The 17809-nt window shown below is 52.0% G+C and overlaps 1 long non-coding RNA gene across 1 annotated transcript; it reads left to right on the top strand.

The window, feature by feature from the left end:
- The first annotated feature begins 13581 nt into the window (after positions 1–13581).
- On the top strand, positions 13582–17519 carry LOC143761474 (uncharacterized). Its single transcript, XR_013212265.1, has 3 exons — positions 13582–13652; positions 15981–16109; positions 17039–17519. It is a non-coding gene; the product is annotated as an uncharacterized LOC143761474 (long non-coding RNA).
- The last annotated feature ends 290 nt before the right edge of the window (positions 17520–17809 follow it).

Consider the following 17809-nt stretch of genomic DNA (forward strand, 5'->3'; position numbering starts at 1 on the left):
CAGCACGGCCTGAGCCACCGCACCCAGCACGGCCTGAGCCACCGCACCCAGCACGGCCTGAGCCACCGCACCCAGCACGGCCTGAGCCACCGCACCCAGCACGGCCTGAGCCACCGCACCCAGCACGGCCTGAGCCACCGCACCCAGCACGGCCTGAGCCACCGCACCCAGCACGGCCTGAGCCACCGCAGCCAGCACCGCCTGAGCCACCGCAGCCAGCACGGCCTGAGCCACCGCACCCAGCACGGCCTGAGCCACCGCACCCAGCACGGCCTGAGCCACCGCACCCAGCACGGCCTGAGCCACCGCACCCAGCACGGCCTGAGCCACCGCACCCAGCACGGCCTGAGCCACCGCACCCAGCACGGCCTGAGCCACCGCACCCAGCACGGCCTGAGCCACCGCACCCAGCACGGCCTGAGCCACCGCACCCAGCACGGCCGCCCACAGCCACGCACAGCCGCCGCACCCAGCACAGCCTGAGCCACCGCACAGCCTGAGCCACCGCACCCAGCACAGCCACGCACAGCCGCCGCACCCAGCACAGCCACGCACAGCCGCCTGCACTCAGCACCGCCACGCACAGCTGCCCGCGCTCAGCTCCGCCACGCAAAGCCACCCACGCACAGCACAGCCACATACAGCCGCCCGCACTCAGCACAGCCGCCTGCACTTAGCACAGCCGCCCGCACTGATGGGGGCGCAGGATGGAGCAGCACATGACAGGATGGGGGCGCAGGATGGAGCAGCACAGCCACCGCACCCAGCACAGCCACCGCACCCAGCACAGCCGCCCGCACCCAGCACAGCCTGAGCCACCGCACCCAGCACAGCCACGCACAGCTGCCGCACCCAGCACAGCCACCGCACCCAGCACAGCCACGCCCACCCAGCACGGCCACGCACAGCCGCCTGCACTCAGCACAGCCGCCTGCACTCAGCATAGCCACGCACAGCCGCCTGCACTCAGCACCGCCACGCACAGCCGCCCGCACTCAGCACCGCCACGCACAGCCGCCCGCACTCAGCACCGCCACGCACAGCCGCCCGCACTCAGCACCGCCACGCACAGCCGCCCGCACTCAGCACCGCCACGCACAGCCGCCCGCACTCAGCACCGCCACGCACAGCCGCCCACGCACAGCATAGCCACGCACAGCCGCCGCACCCAGCATAGCCACGCACAGCCGCCGCACCCAGCATAGCCACGCACAGCCGCCGCACCCAGCACCGCCACAAACAGCCGCCGCACCCAGCACAGCCACGCACAGCCGCCCACACCCAGCACAGCCACGCACAGCCGGCCACACCCAGCACAGCCGCCCGCACCCAGCACAGCCTGAGCCGCCGCACCCAGCACAGCCGCCGCACCCAGCACAGCCGCCGCACCCAGCACAGCCACCGCACCCAGCACAGCCACCGCACCCAGCACAGCCACGCCCACCCAGCACAGCCACGCACAGCCGCCCGCACCCAGCACAGCCGCCCGCACTCAGCACCGCCACGCACAGCCGCCCGCACTCAGCACCGCCACGCACAGCCGCCCATGCACAGCACAGCCACATACAGCCGCCGCACCCAGCATAGCCACGCACAGCCGCCCGCACCCAGCACCGCCACGCACAGCCGCCGCACCCAGCACAGCCACGCACAGCCGCCCGCACCCAGCACAGCTGCCCGCACCCAGCACAGCCGCCTGCACTCAGCACAGCCACGCACAGCCGCCCACAGCCACGCACAGCCGCCTGCACTCAGCACCGCCACTCACAGCTGCCCGCACTCAGCACCGCCACGCACAGCCGCCCACGCATAGCACAGCCACATACAGCCGCCCGCACTTAGCACAGCCGCCCGCACTGATGGGGTGCAGGATGGAGCAGCACATGATAGGGTGGAGCAGCACATGACAGGATGGGGGCGCAGGATGGAGCAGCACAGCCACCGCACCCAGCACAGCCACCGCACCCAGCACAGCCACCGCACCCAGCACAGCCACCGCACCCAGCACAGCCACCGCACCCAGCACAGCCACCGCACCCAGCACAGCCACCGCACCCAGTACAGCCACGCACAGCCGCCCGCACCCAGCACAGCCACGCACAGCCGCCCGCACTCAGTACCGCCACGCACAGCCGCCCGCACCCAGCACAGCCACCTGCACCCAGCACAGCCACGCCCAGCCGCCCGCACCCAGCACAGCCACGCCCAGCCGCCCACGCACAGCACAGCCACATACAGCCGCCCGCACTCAGCACAGCTGCCCGCACTCAGCACAGCCGCCCGCACTGATGGGGGCGCAGGATGGGAGCACATGACAGGATGGGGATGCAGGATGGAGTAGCACATACCAGGATGGAGACCATATACCAATATAAATGCTCGCCACCCGGGCGTAGAACGGGTTCAATAGCTAGTAGTAGTTATATTCTTGTACATAGGAGGCAGTATTGTAGTGATATTCTTGTATGTGGGGCAGTACTATATTAGTTATATTCCTGTACATAGGGGCAGTATTATAGTAATTATATTCTTATGCATAGGGGCAGTATTATAGTAGTTATATTCTTGTACATAGGGGCAGTATTATAGTAGTTATATTGTTGTACATAGGGGCAGTATTATAGTAGTTATATTCTTGTACATAGGGACAGTATTATAGTTGCTATATTCTTGTACATAGGGGCAGTATTATAGTAGCTATATTCTTGTACATAGGGGCAGTATTACAGTAGCTATATTCTTGTACATGGGGCAGTATTATAGTAGTTATATTCTTGTATATAGGAGACAGTATTATAGTAGTTATATTCTTGTATATAGGGGCAGTATTATAGTAGTTATATTCTTGTATATAGGAGACAGGTTTATAGTGGTTATATTCTCGTATATAGGGGCAGTATTATAGTAGTTATATTCTTGTATATAGGGAGCAGTATTATAGTAGTTGTATTCTTCTACATAGGGGGCAGTATTATAGTAGTTATATTCTTGTACATAGGAGGCAGTATTGTAGTGATATTCTTGCACATAGGGGCAGTATTATAGTAGTTATATTCTTGTACATAGGAGGCAGTATTGTAGTGATATTCTTGCACATAGGGGCAGTATTGTAGTGATATTCTTGTACATATGAGCAGTATTATAGTAGTTTTATTCTAGCACATAGGCGGCAGTATTATAGTAATTATATTCTTATGCATAGAGGCAGTACTATATTAGTTATATTCTTGTACATAGGGGGCAGTATTATAGTAATTATATTCTTATGCATAGGGGCAGTATTATAGTAGTTACATTCTTGTACATAGGGGCAGTATTATAGTAGTTATATTCTTGTACATAGGAGCAGTATTATAGTAGTTATATTCTTGTACATAGGGGGCAGTATTATAGTAGTTATATTCTTGTACATAGTGGCAGTATTATAGTAGTTATATTCTTGTACATAGGAGCAGTATTATAGTAGTTATATTCTTGTACATAGGGGGCTGTATTATAGTAGATATATTTTTGTACATAGGGGCAGTATTATAGTTTTTATATTCTTGTACATGGGAGGCAGTATTATAGTAGCTATATTCTTGTACATAGGGCCAGTATTATAGTGCATGTTTTTGTTCTGTGATCTTGTTCCTTCTTGCACTTTATCTGTATCTGTTTTTATTACATCTTGTATTAGATAAAGTATTAGGAATGCTGCATCTCTTGCACTTTTCTCCGCTCTATAATTCCGTGCTCATTCCTCATTTCTGTGTCAGGTTTGGGAGGGGGACGTTGTCAGGAAGTTTGTTCACTTTAATTTGGGGAGTTACACAATGTCTGCTTGCCTGTTGGGTGAAAAATGGAATTTTGAGGACTCATGGAGTTGGCTCGTGTTCAGACTTCTCATGGCCTGGATTTGCTCGCTCTCAGGCTCCGGCCGGGGCTCCAGGCTCCGCGATGAGATCACTCTGCGACATTCCTTTTGTTTAACATGATTGTATTTTTAAGGCTCGTAGAATGGAGTGAGGAGGTGCCAGGGTTTATGCGGGCAGTAAATGAAAGCGCCCTCGGCTGGTATTTGATCTCTGACACCTCATTTCGGTATGACTTCCAGCTTCAGCAGATAAACTACAGAGCGGCTCATAAGTCGGCACGCGGAGCCGGCCAACGACAACAGAGTGCGCAGCGCGGGATGGTCACATGACTGAGCCTGAGATTAAATGATTGCCTCCTCCACTAATATCAGAGATTTATTGGTAATACCGGTAGTAGAGGGTTTAATTTGGGATTAGGAGGGGAGGAGTGTGGATTTTTTGGTCATTTGGGGTTCTGATATTGCCAGTGAAGACATTGAAAGCTGAATTTCTAGAAAAAATGCACAGTGTGTGGTCGCCGCCGTCCGATTCAAAGTGTAATCCAGTCCTGGAAATTAATGGATACAGTGCACAATAATGTATCCTCATATAGTGCTGATGATGCCACTGTCCCTGGAGACATTGGCTCAGTGCGGCCTCACAATGTGCAACATCTCGGGTACTGCACCCCATGCCACATGTGGATGGCAGCCGCCCGTCAGGTACCTGAGCAGTGGTAGTGCTCCCCGCGCCACATGTGGATGGCAGCCACCCATCAGGTACCTGAGCAGTGGTAGTGCTCCCCGCGCCACATGTGGATGGCAGCCACCCATCAGGTACCTGAGCAGTGGTAGTGCTCCCCGCGCCACATGTGGATGGCAGCCACCCATCAAGTACCTGAGCAGTGGTAGTGCTCCCCGCGCCACATGTGGATGGCAGCCGCCCGTCAGGAACCTGAGAAGAGGTAGTGCACCTGGAGCGCCAGCTAGGATCATGGGGTGCTCAGAACAGGGCCGGTTCTTAAAGGGATGTGTCACGGTGGCAGTGACCCGGTCTGTGGCACTGGGCATCCATTAAAAGGGGATGTGAGTGGGGAATAAAGTTTATGAAAGTTATTTGTTCATGACGCCACCTGTTATATTCGGTCAGGAATGACCGACGCTGCTTAAAGGGATCCACTGGGGACGATGTTATTGCAACAGGGATGGTATGGCTTCCCGCAGGTGAAGCGTAGTCCCCAGGGCTCCTGGTGTAGTAGGCAAAGATGACAGATAGTGTAGTGCCGGAAAGCATTGGAGGACACAAGGTTCCAGTCTCTTTACCTTTTACTGGTGATATGCAGCCACAGTCCAGGGTACAGATCACAGCTGGTGGTGAGGTCCGGCCAGCCTGGAAGCGATTCGGAATCCCCTTGCCAGGTGGGGTTGGAAGCCTTGCTTACTGTGCTGTGTTGTAGTCCCTTGCTGCCTAAGGCTTCACACAAGGTCCTCACTTTCTCTTTCCCTTTAAGTAGGACACTAATCCATATGGGAAGCCTTTTTACAGGTGTCCCTAGTTGAGGCGACTCCGGGCTCTATTTGCTGCTGTGCCATCGGATGTAATGGTAGACAGGTGACTTGAAATCTCCTGCCCGCCGGTTTCTGCTGTGGGGCATACAGTTACCCCCACAACCTCAGAATTCTGGCCTCCGGTATTCTGCAATGATTCAGGAGTGAGCCCTCTCGCAGTTCCACTCCCAGTATCTTTCCTCTCCTTTGCCTCTTCTCCCCTCACAGTCTCTTACAATCTGGTCGGTCTCTCTCTTCTCTTTCCAGGAGCTGCAGAACCTCGTGTCTGCACGGCCCCAGCTTTCCATTCCTCACTCCTTACTCCTCTCTGACAGACTCCACTCACATACTGAGCCTAACTCCTCCTCGAGCCAGAATATAAAGGGAAGCCACCCACAAACTGGATCAGAGCTCCCCTTTCTGGCCTGGAGTCAGAACAGTGTTGTCTGTACATGTTACTTGTTAAAGGGATCCTCGTCGCTTCCAAGCATGGCATCACCCTCCCCGTGAGGAAGGCAATACCACTGTGACAACCGAACTCCTGGGGTGTCACACACCCCTTGCCACATGTGAATGGCACCCGCCCATCAGGTAGATGAGTGGAGGTAATGCACAGTGTGCCACATGTGGATGGCAGCCGCCCATCAGGTACCTGAGCGGAGGTAGTGCACTGTGCACCACATGTGGATGGCAGCCGACCGTCAGGTACCTGAGCGGAGGTAGTGCACCCCACGCCACATGCGGATGGCAGCTGCCCGTCAGGTACCTGAGGGGTGGTAGTGCACCCCTCGCCACATATGGATGGCAGCCGCCTGTCAGGTGCCTGAGCGGAGGTAGTGCACCCCACTCCACATGTGGATGGAAACCGCCCATCAGGTACCTGAGGGGAGGTAGTGCACCCCTCGCCACATATGGATGGCAGCCACCCGTCAGGTGCCTGAGCGGAGGTAGAGTACCCTGCGCCACATGCGGATGGCAGCTGCCCGTCAGGTACCTGAGCGGTAGTAGTGCACCCCGCTCCACATGTGGATGGAAGCCACCCATCAGGTACCTGAGGGGAGGTAGTGCACCGTGTGCCACATATGGATGGCAGCTGCCCATCAGGTTCTGTTCTCCCCTCTGTAGACGCTTCCTTAATGAAGATGCAATGTGCTGTTTGTGGCGCATTATTATCACGCCGCTGACCGGTTTCTCACGGGTATGTGCCCATGATCAGATAACACTGCGGGTTGGACACTGCGTACTTATGCAGCGTCCAACCCGTAGTGTCCATATGTTACAGCATAGTGGATGGGATTTCAAGAAATCCCATGCCCACTAAGTGTCCACACACCCGCGGAGACGGACATGCAACGCATCTTTCCAGACCACAGCATGTCAATTTCTGTTGCGGAAATGTGAGCCTCTGCAAGATAAATTTTTCCCATACAATGTATTGGACGCGGTGAATCTGCACGGTTCAGTGATCACATGCGGAGTCACCTGCGTTCAATAGTCGACAGTGAACATGCACTGCATCCAAAGTGCTGCCAGTCCCGGATTGTCGGCACATACCTTCACTCATTTCCCTTCTGCTCTCCATCAATTCGTGCACATTAGAGCCATTTAGATGCTGGCGCAGAGTTTTCTCTGACAAAGTCGTTTTCCTTCTGCGACTTTACTGACGACTTTACCGTCTTTCTTGTGACGTCTCCAAATCTGTACTGTTAAGGGCGGCTTTTCGAAGTGACATAAGATACAACATGTCCACAATGGTTTGACATTGTTGTGCATTTTGTTTATTTTATGGGGGCGCTTTTGTGTTGCTTTGTCAGTGAGTTAAACCAGTCCCCCCTATGGTACAAATAGAGGGGCAGGACATGAGGTGAAGTTGGCGCCATTTCCTACTTATGGGTTAGAACCAGTAAGAGCATAGAGTGTGGATCGAGGAGGCAAACAAGTACCAGGAGAGTTACGGTAAGGGTACCGTCACACATTGAAATTTCCATCGCTACAACGTTACGATTCGTGACGTTCTAGCGATATCGTTACGATATCGCAGTGTCTGACACGCTACTGCGATCAGACACCCTGCTGAGAATCGTACGTCGTAGCAGATCGTTTGGAACTTTCTTTCGTCGCTTGATCACCCGCTGACATCGCTGGATCGTTGTGTGTGACAGCGATCCAGCGATGTCTTCGCTTGTAACCAGGGTAAACATTGGGTAACTAAGCGCAGGGCCGCGCTTAGTAACCCGATGTTTACCCTGGTTACAAGCGTAAACGTAAAAAAACAAACCGTACATACTCACCCGTCGGTGTCCTTCAGGTCCCTTGGCGTCTGCTTCCTGCTCTGAGTGCCGGCCGGAAAGTGAGAGCAGAGCGCAGCGGTGCTGCGCTCTGCTCTCACTGTACGGCTGCACTCAGAGCAGGAAGCAGACGGCAAGGGACCTGAAGGACACCGACGGGTGAGTATGTACGGTTTGTTTTTTTACGTTTACGCTGGTAACCAGGGTAAACATCGGGTTACTAAGCGCGGCCCTGCGCTTAGTTACCCGATGTTTACCCTGGTTACCCGGGGACTTCGGCATCGCTCCAGCGCCGTGATTGCAACGTGTGACCGCAGTCTACGACGCTGGAGCGATGATTATACGACGCTGCGACGTCACGAATCGTGCCGTCGCAGCGATGAAAATTTCAATGTGTGACGGTACCCTAAGTGGTGGGGGTGCATTATGATCCCAGCATTATGGATGCCACCTTCTATGTGTGTCCTCTGTGTCCTCTATCCACATGACATCCCGGATAAGAGCTGACTGCTCAGACTTTTCTAGATAAATATTTATGTAAAAATGAGAAACATAATAAACCAGGACTAAGTAAATGATGGTAAAGTTCCCATCTCTGTCTTCCTCCGTGTCCTGTCCCTCGTCTCTAGGATTTGGGGGTGTTGCTGAGGTTTGGGGTCATGTTACGTTTGATCGATAATCGCCGGAGAGGAATTTGTCTGTAATTAGCCGGTTTTCTGTCATCAGTGTAATGTGTCCCCCGGTGTGCAGACCCGCAGACACGGCTCCGATTCCACCATCTGGACATCACATTTATAATGTCATTGTCGGCCTCGTCGGGTCATAACTTCACTCTCAGGTTGTAGGAGGCCAATCTGGCATTCCCACAATATAGTAAGAGCCAAATAAGAGACCCCAAGTGAGAACCCACCCTACAGCCACCCGGCTGATCCACGTCTGACCTGGAGGATAATTCAGCTCCAACATCTGTATTATTTTATCATTTGTATTATAGGTGTTGGGTTATTATGAGCATCATACGGTTATATTATTCTGCTATAATGTTATCTGGTGCATGATGTTTTCTGTTATATATTATATCAGATTGTGCTGTGTTATATAATATTGTATTCTTAGGACGGCGTGTTGTTATTGTTAGTGATGATACTTTGTGTTCAGTTATATGTTACCATGTTGTATCCTACAAATATGCTGCAGAGTTTGCTTTAGAGCCCAGGAGCCTAAAGATACACCTGTGGGAGGCAGTGTACTGTGCAGAAAAGAAATGTCTGCTGTGGGAAGAGGCAGTAAAGTGTACAGCAAATAAGACAAGTGTGTGCAGTATGGGGAAGCAGGGTATCCTACAGCGGATGGTGCATGTCTGTGCAGCATGGAGGGGCAGTTTATTGTTCAGCAGTATGCAGAAGTAGTGTATTGAACGGACTAAAATCAACTAAAATGAATGAAGAAAAGGAATAAATAAAAAGAATATGTTTATATGGGATATGTGTTCGTTGCCCTATTATCTACATATATTTAATCTTCATTCCTCACCTATAAAGCACAGGAAATATAATATACACCTGTATACACTCACCGGCCACTTTATTAGGTACACCATGCTAGTAACGGGTTGGACCCCTTTTGCCTTCAGAACTGCCTCAATTCTTCGTGGCATAGATTCAACAAGGTGCTGGAAGCATTCCTCAGAGATTTTGGTCCATATTGACATGATGGCATCACACAGTTGCCGCAGATTTGTCGGCTGCACATCCCAAAGATGCTCCATACAAGGCAGGATGGATCCATGCTTTCATGTTGTTTACGCCAAATTCTGACCCTACCATCCGAATGTCGCAGCAGAAATCGAGACTCATCAGACCAAGCAACGTTTTTCCAATCTTCTACTGTCCAATTTCGATGAGCTTGTACAAATTGTAGCCTCAGTTTCCTGTTCTTAGCTGAAAGGAGTGGTACCCGGTGTGGTCTTCTGCTGCTGTAGTCCATCTGCCTCAAAGTTCGACGCACTGTGCGTTCAGGGATGCTCTTAGGCCTACCTTGGTTGTAACGGGTGGCGATTTGAGTCACTGTTGCCTTTCTATCAGCTCGAACCAGTCTGCCCATTCTCCTCTGACCTCTGGCATCAACAAGGCATTTCCGCCCACAGAACTGCCGCTCACTGGATTTTTTTTCTTTTTCGGACCATTCTCTGTAAACCCTAGAGATGGTTGTGCGTGAAAATCCCAGTAGATCAGCAGTTTCTGAAATACTCAGACCAGCCCTTCTGGCACCAACAACCATGCCACGTTCAAAGGCACTCAAATCACCTTTCTTCCCCATACTGATGCTCGGTTTGAACTGCAGGAGATTGTCTTGACCATGTCTACATGCCTAAATGCACTGAGTTGCCGCCATGTGATTGGCTGATTAAAAATTAAGTGTTAACAAGAAGTTGGACAGGTGTACCTAATAAAGTGGCCGGTGAGTGTATATGGGATATGTCTTCATTCCTCTATTATCTACATATATTTAATCTTCATTCCTCACCTATAAAGCACAGGAAATATAATATACACCTGTTTATATGGGATATGTGTTCATTTCCCTATTATCTATATATATAATTGTCTAAGGGGTTTTCCGTCTGTCTGTCTGTCCTGGAAATCCCGCGTCTCTGATTGGTCGAGGCCGCAAGGCCTCGACCAATCAGCGACGGGCACAGCAAGGTGACGATGTCATAAAGGTTGCCTCGACCAATCAGCGACTGGCAAAGTCTGCCGCGAATTCGCCTCGACCAATCAGCGACAGGCACAGTATCAACGTAGATGTCATAATGGTTGCCATGGCGACGATGATGTCATAAAGGTTGCCTCAACCAATCAGCGACGGGCACAGTCTGCCGCGAATTCTGGAATCATCATTGTCCATATACTACGGGGACATGCATATTCTAGAATACCCGATGCGTTAGAATCGGGCCACAGTCTAGTCTACATATGTTCATTCCCCACCTATAAAGCTCAGGGAATATAATATACACCTGTTTATATGGGATATGTGTTCATTCCTCTATTATCTACATATATTTCATGTTCATTCCCCACCTATAAAGCTCAAGGAATATAATATACACCTGTTTATATTAGATATATGTTAATTTCCTAATTGTCTACATATAATTCATGTTTATTCCATATCCAAGAAGCATAAGTAATCTATAATCGCTCTCAATATTGTTGGACCTATAACTATTGAGTTACTTCTTTTTATTTATTCCTTTTCTTCATTCATTTTAGTGTGTCCGTATTGAACAGCAGATAATTTAAGTCTATGCAGCATAAGGCCGGTTTCACACGTCAGTGCCTCCGGTACGTGTAGTGACAGTTTTCTCATGTACCGGAGACACTGACTCACGTAGACACATTAAAATCAATGTGTCTCTGCGCATGTCAGCGTGTTTTCATGGACCGTGTGTCCGTGTGAAAAACACGGAGACATGTCAGTGTTCGTGGGAGCGCACGGATCACACAGACCCATTAAAGTCGATGGGTCCGTGTAAACACGTACCGCACACGGATGCTGTCCGTGCCGTCCGTGTGCCGTGCAGGAGACAGCGCTACAGTAAGCGCTGTCCCCTCAGCGTGTGGTGCTGAAGCCGCCATTCATTTCTTCTCCCCAGCAGCGTTCGCTCCATAGAGGTGGAGCCGCATATTCATCACTGTAATGAGCGGCACCACGTAACCGATCATACAGGACAAGCTGCGACGCTGAGAGGAAGCATCGAGGGAGCTGGGTGAGTATTTTATTTCCATCGGGCGGGCGCACAGGGGGTGGGAGGGGGGAGGTTACCGGGAACTTTATTTTAACCACAAAAAAAAACAAAAAAAAACAATGATTTTTCATTCCTTCTCTCCAGCGAACGCTGCTGGGAAGAAGGAATGAATTCCGGCTTCAGCACCCAAAGCAGGGGACAGCGCTTACTGTAGCGCTGTCTCCTGCACGGTCCGTGTGGTACTCAGTCGGCACACGGGCTGCACACGGCTGCCACACATGTGCCACACTGATGTGCCACGTGAGCACACGGACACACGGACACGGATAACTCTGGTACCGATTTTTCTGGTACCGGAATTATCTGGACGTGTGAGACTGGCCTAAAGAGGTAGGGTGTTGTGCCTTAGATTAGCTACAAGGAGGGACAGTGTATTGTATAGCAAGTAAAACTAATCTGTTTAACATTGGAATCAATGCATTTATTCAAAAGATGAACAAGTCTGTACAATATGGGGAAGCAGTATATTGTACAGCAGGTCTAAGGCTATGTGCACACATTGCGGATTGGGGTGCAGAAATTTCTGCACAAAATCCACATCTCCTGGCAGAAAGCACAGGTGCAGATTTTAAACATTTTTTATGCGGATTTTGTGTGTTTTTGTTGTGGATTTTCTGCAGTTTTTACCACTGCGGATATCTATAATGGAAGGGTGCAGAAGCGCTGCAGATCCACACAAAAGAAGTGACATGCTACTTTTGTTCTGCTGCGTTTTCCATGCGGAAATTTCCGCACCATTAGCACAGCATTTTTTTTTTCCCTATTGATTTACATTGTACTGTAAATCACTTTGCAGATCTGCAGCGTTTCTGCGCGGAAAAAAACGCTGCGGATCTGCAGTAAATCCGCATCATGTGCACATAGCCTAAGAAGTCTGTGCAGCGTGGACAGAAGATAGACTTTCCCGTTCATGTGTGGGACACCGTGGTATTCCCGCTGTCCCCTGACTGCAGGGCCTTGACATGGCTCTTACCCGGCTCCCACGGGGTGACGACGCTGGTTTCCTGCAGGCCGGGCTGCCGGGGGGCGTGGCCTTATTCAAAAAAGGGGCGGGCGCGCCTCCCTGCTTTTCCGGATCCCCTCACTCGGACCCGGACCTGCTTTGGGCTGCTGGTAACATGGACCCGCTCCAGGAGGCGGTGAGGGAGAAGATTAGCAGGGAGGGCAGCGAATGGCTGGCGGCGCTATTGGCCGCGAGCGGCTCCCTCCCTGCAGCGAGCCAGGCGATGCTGTCGGGCGGGCGGCGATCTGGCAGAGCCTCCCGGCCGCCGGCACGCCTGAGCCCGCCATTACTTTCAAAGAGGAGCGCGCGCGGTTCAAGCGCGCGCGCGTCCTTACACGTGGGCGGGCAGCACAACACAGCAGCAGTGGTCGGGCAGGCACAGGAGGGGGCCATACAAAAAACTGTCGGCACCGCTCCCGGGGCTCCTACACTCCCTTGGGGAAGAAGCGCTCAGCTACAGCCTTTGGGCACCGCAGCAGGACCGGGGCCATTGGCGGGTGCTGGTATGGGGGGGGTCCAAGGGTCAGCGGCTTCTGCTTCGTCGCAGGAGGCCGAAGGGATGGAGGAATCCCAGGAGATGTTTTCCCCTACTCCACAACCTTTGGGTGACAAAGGTCTCCAAGCCTCCATCCAGGACTGCACAGCAAGACGCGGGATGCGCCGCTGACCACACTAAAGACTTCCTTCAGGCTTGTCATGAACTACATGGCCCTCCTTAAATAGGTCATACTTACCTGGGACAGCAGCCCCTACTGGCCTCATCATAAGGTTATGCTCTAAAATACTGGGATCGCTTTGTCCTCCCCAACTGCTGCCACCTTTATGCATGTATATCAAGGGACTAGAGTAACCCCATGAATAAGGCCCGGGAGGGTTGAAACGTCGGGTTTGGCTCTACCTTATAATCTATGTGGCAACTATCACTTTTTGTTTTTTCTTGAATAAAATTGGCATAAACCTTTTTTTGCATCATACCAATATTGAGTGTGCGGTAATTTCTCTCTAGGTCGTCAAGGTGGCGCTCCCCATCCTCGTCGGATAGTTCATCCAGCCGGTCTCGTCGACATGGTTCATCACAACACAGGTCCACGTCCCGGATCGAGCGGTGAAGTGCTACCATCTACGGATCTCAGGAACAGAGTCGCCCGGAACCCAGTATGCAACCCGGTGAGTACGCTTTTACTGGCGCTTGGGGCGGTGATAGGGTTAATAGGGTAATGTAGCGGATGCGCCTCCTTTTAGCACGGGCGGCGGCAGGATTTTCGTAAATTCCAGGTTGCTGCAACCCGCGGCGCCGCAAAACCCCCCCCCCCACCCGCCCGGATATCTACAAAGATGGACTGTTTTGCGGCGTTCCACCCTTAGGGTCACACCTAGACATCAGCATAAAGGAACAAATTTGGGCTAACGATTTCATCGACATTTGGTCCCTCGTATCCACCGAGCAGCACTCGGTGGATAAGGAGAGACGAGTAGGCGAAAGAGTTTATGACAGGAAGCCGAAGGTAGCCAAAACTATTAACAATTGGCTGCAGGCTTTCGCGGTCCTAGGCTGCGTGATGGGAGAGAAACACCCGGAACGCTGTTCCGAGCTCTTCATTTACATGGACAGCATCTACAGTTCATATAAGTCCCATGGCGGTTCGGCATGGTGGAAATATGACGAAGATTTCCGCCGCCGGCTAGCTGTCAATCCACACTTGGGGTGGGGGGTAAAAGCCACCGACTCATGGTTGCGGTTGATGATGTCCCAGAAGTCCCTGCAGCCCTTTCCCAGGTCGCCCGCCGGCCCGGCCAACAACGCAGGGTCGGTGGTCATACGAAGACCTGGCACTTGTTGGCTTTTCAACGAGGGTCACTGCAAATTTTACGGATTGTGCAAATACAAGCACGAATGCTCCGCGTGTGGGGGAACCCACTCGGCATCAAAATGCTCCAGACCCCCTCAAAAAACGACCGGCAATAAGACACCCGCAGGGGGTGAACCATCTGACGCCGGTGAGCATAAAAAGCATGGAACCGTGGTTGGCCAGATACCCCAATAAACCGGCTGCAGCGCAGCTAAGTTTCGTTTTTTCTTTCGGTTTTTTCATCCCTTTCGTTTTTTCAAACAAACCCCAGTCGTCCCCTAATTTAAAATCGGCCAGGGATTTCCCAGTTATCCTGCATGACAAATTGAATAAGGAAATTCAAGCGGGTCGCTTCCAGGGCCCTTTTGAGTCCCCCCCCTTTTATAACTTACGGGTTTCCCCTTTGGGCATTGTTCCCAAGAAAGAGCCAGGTAAATACCGGCTAATCCACCACCTGTCCTACCCAAAAGGCAGATCGGTGAACGACGGCATCCCCGGTGACGACACTGCGGTAACGTACATACCTTTCGACAGAGCCGTCGAAATGGTCAGAAAATCTGGGCCTGGTGCCCTCATGGCCAAATCGGATATCGAATCCGCATTCCGGCTGCTCCCGGTTCACCCGGACTGCTACCACTTGTTAGGAGCCAGGTTCGAGGACAAATACTACTTCGACACATGTCTCCCTATGGGATGCTCAATTTCCTGCCATTATTTAGAAATGTTCAGCACATTTCTGGAATGGGTTGCTCGCAAGGTGACGCGTTTGCCATCGATTACGCACTACCTCGATGATTTTTTACTCGTGGGTCCGGCTAATTCGGAATCGTGCTCCCAGGCCTTGGTCCAATTTAAGGATGTCATGTCCCGTTTCAGAGTTCCCCTGTCCCCAGAAAAAACAATCGGTCCTGTCCCAGTAATCACTTTCCTCGGGATCGAAATTGACTCGGTCGCCATGGAGTTCAGGTTGCCCCAAGACAAGATTGCAAAGCTTTTAGACCTAATTGCGGGGTGTTTAGCGATTGGCAAGGTAACCCTAGTCCAAATGCAATCTCTCCTTGGGTCCCTGAATTTCGCCTGTAAGATTATGCCAATGGGCAGAATCTTCTCTCGCAGGTTGATCCTGGCCACGAGAGGCGTAAGGCAACCTCACCACAGGATTAGGATCACTGCTCAGCTACGCAGTGATCTGATCATATGGCAGCGTTTTCTCTTCTCCTACAACGGCAAAACGTGTTTTCAGGAGGATGAATGCGACAGCGACACCCTGGGCCTCAGACTTGGTCCAGCGGACACGGCGGGTTTCTGCGTCAGTTTTAGGGAACAGATGTGTGTTGACAAATGGCCTGAATCTTGGGTAGCCAGAGCCTGGAACCAGGACTCGGTGTTAACGGAGTTGTTCCCCCTGGCGGCAGCTATGGAGCTTTGGGGTCAGTTTTTATGCAACAAGCGTATTCGTCTGCAGCTCATATCGGACAAGGCTATACACGCCATTAATTTCCTGTCATCTTCCTCCTTACTGGTCATAAAGGTCATCGGGTTCACGGTGTTGAAATGCTTGGAGACCAACACATGGTTAAAGGCGAGCGCCTATGACAGTATGGATGACTGCTTTACGAATGTCAATCTTCGGTCTGATTCACAGGTGCGGTGTGGTCGGCTGCCAAGGGAACAACAGCGAATCCTGGAATGCCCTCATTCGGTCTGGGATGTCCTGGAGAGTTAATTCCTCTGTTAAGGTCTTCCATCGCTCCTTCCACCTGGAGAGCATACGGTAAGGCATGGGATGAGTGGTGTAGTTTGGCAGCTGAGAAACCGGTAGGTATTTCGGATTGCCTGAGACTTCAGGTCACGTTGGCTTTCCTAGCTCGTTTGCAGGCCTCTGGGGTTTCGGGAGCAGTGGCCGCAACCGCATATCGGGTGTGGCTTTTCATTTTAAACTACGCGATTGGCCCGATTCAACCAAACATTTCTTGATCGGGCAAGTACTGAAAGGCTGGCGTCGGGCAAGCGCGCAGTGCGACCAACGGAGGCCCATCTCCTTCTCTCTCCTGTCCGATTTAGTCAGGGTTTCGATTACCGTTTGCGACTCCACTTACGAAGCTACGCTGATTTCAGCGTCTTTCGGCCTGGCTTTTTTCGGGGCTATGCGGGTCAGCGAGATACTCCCCTCGTCCCGCTGCAGGGCAGGCGGCCTGCAGCTGGACGACATAGTGGTCTGCGACGACGGTTTGAGGGTGAGGGTACGGAGATCCAAAACCGACCAGGAAGGCAGGGGCACTTGGTTCCCTCTTTTTGCCATCGAGGGGGCGATTTGCCCATTAGCTTTGATCAAAAGTTATATGCAGGTCAGGAGCAGCGGGCCACAATTATTCATCCACGAAAACGTCTCCCCTTTTTTCGTGCCAGTTTTTGGCGGTCCTTAGACAGGCGTTGTTGTTTTTAGGTCTGCCCGCGGCAGACTTTGGTACCCATTCGTTTAGGATCGGCGCAGCAACGGAAGCCTCCAGGGCGGGGTTTTTTGAATCGGATATTCAGAGGGTTGGTAGATGGAGGTCCCACTGTTTCACCAGGTATATCAGGCCCAAATTAGTGCTGTAGGTCGTTCGCCAAGTATACACTGTTATGCGGGGTACGGGCGTTTTTTGTTTTTCCTAGCTCGATTTTCGCCTTGTTTAACAACACTTTCGTCTTGGTTTTCAGATGGTATGCGGCCCAGCATATGGCTGGTGGGCCATTCTTACATATATTGGGCAGCACGACGTGCGGAATTATGCCCAGGAGGTCGTTTGCTTGGTCTGACAGGAATGGACGTCATCTGGCGTGGAACGAGGGGTCTTACGTGGTCCCAAGTCCTTCCGGAAGTTGTGCATATCGCACGAGTAGCGTCCTCCCCGACAGTGGTGGTGATTCATGCCGGAGGGAACGATCTGGCTTCTTTTCCTCTCGCCGAGCTGTTGACCCTGATGAGAGCTGATTTGGACAAACTTCCAGGTTTCTTTCCAGTGATGCGTTTAGTTTGGTCTGAGTTGATTCCTAGATTGGTCTGGCGAGGCGCCAGGGAGCTGAGCGCCATGGAAAGATCTAGACGCACATTAAACCAGCGGATATCTCGCTTCATCAGGTTTAAGAATAGTGTGGTGGTGAGGCACCACCGATTAGAGGGGGATAATTCTGGTTTTCTCCTATCGGATGGGGTCCATCTTAATGACGCCGGCTTGGATATCTTCCTGGATGGTCTTCGGGAAGGGGTGGTTCAGGCGCTCCATTCTTTGGGTGGGTCATAGCTCATGTCACGGGCTACTCCGTGGCGGAATGGGTGGAGATTATGGTGGTGATGATACCTGCACCGGGAGACCGGAAGGCAGACAATCTCCCTACACCCGATTGGTTGGCAAAGTTTGCCGGTTTTAAGCTGCGACCTTAAATTTTAAGCCAAAGAAAAAATTGAATTTGATATGAGCAAGTTATTTC

The sequence above is a fragment of the Ranitomeya variabilis genome, chromosome 1 (assembly GCF_051348905.1).
Source record: "Ranitomeya variabilis isolate aRanVar5 chromosome 1, aRanVar5.hap1, whole genome shotgun sequence".
Classification (NCBI taxonomy): domain Eukaryota; kingdom Metazoa; phylum Chordata; class Amphibia; order Anura; family Dendrobatidae; genus Ranitomeya; species Ranitomeya variabilis.